Source organism: Mycetomoellerius zeteki, unplaced genomic scaffold (assembly GCF_001594055.1).
Source record: "Mycetomoellerius zeteki isolate Tzet28-1 unplaced genomic scaffold, Tzet1.0 scaffold734, whole genome shotgun sequence".
NCBI classification, from domain to species: domain Eukaryota; kingdom Metazoa; phylum Arthropoda; class Insecta; order Hymenoptera; family Formicidae; genus Mycetomoellerius; species Mycetomoellerius zeteki.
Window position 1 is genome coordinate 3,022 of NW_017257758.1, and position 789 is coordinate 3,810.

Genomic DNA, 789 nt, shown 5'->3' on the forward strand with positions numbered 1-789 from the left:
GGTGGAAACTAGAGTACTGACGCTGCAAGCATGAAACGGACCAACCATAAGCAACCGTGAACGCACTAATAACGCTATAAGCGTGAATCGGATCGCGGCCCTACTCACAGACATCTATATTATATAGATGTCTGTGGCCCTATTAGAGGCCTAGATAACAGAGAGGCGTCAGGTGAGAAAATGGTCTAATTGGCTCGCTAAATCACGTGATTCAGCGCTATTTTCTTTCATACTCTAGTATGTTGTAATGTTAAGTTAATGTAGCTTAATATAATAGTTATTGGATATGATATTCCGATATCATATCCGAATTATATTCCGATATTATTTCCGAGTTATGATTAACGATAATAATGTTGTGATATTCCGGAATATAAATTTAGTTGTTAATAGGTTATATAGTCATAAGAAAGGATAACTATTAACTGTGATATAAGTACTGTTATTTATTTAAATTTTTATTAAACATAAACTTTATTTGAAAAAAGAATATTTATCAAGTTTTTTGTCATTGTTTTTCTTCCTCAGAATGAAGAGCTGTATATATACATGTATATATAAGAAAAGGAGACGAAAATGATGATGTAAGTGTCATACCACAGTATATACAGTAGCGCAACTCTCACGATTTCACCGTGGATAAAAATGAACTGCACATGCGCGAGCGAGGTATGTAACCAATCAGGGCACTTATATTCCATCTCGCTTCTTCTCTTTATTGTCGCTGTCTGTCTGCACCGTTGAAATGTCCATATAAGGGATTTAAATAGCCATTTAACGGAAAGTGAC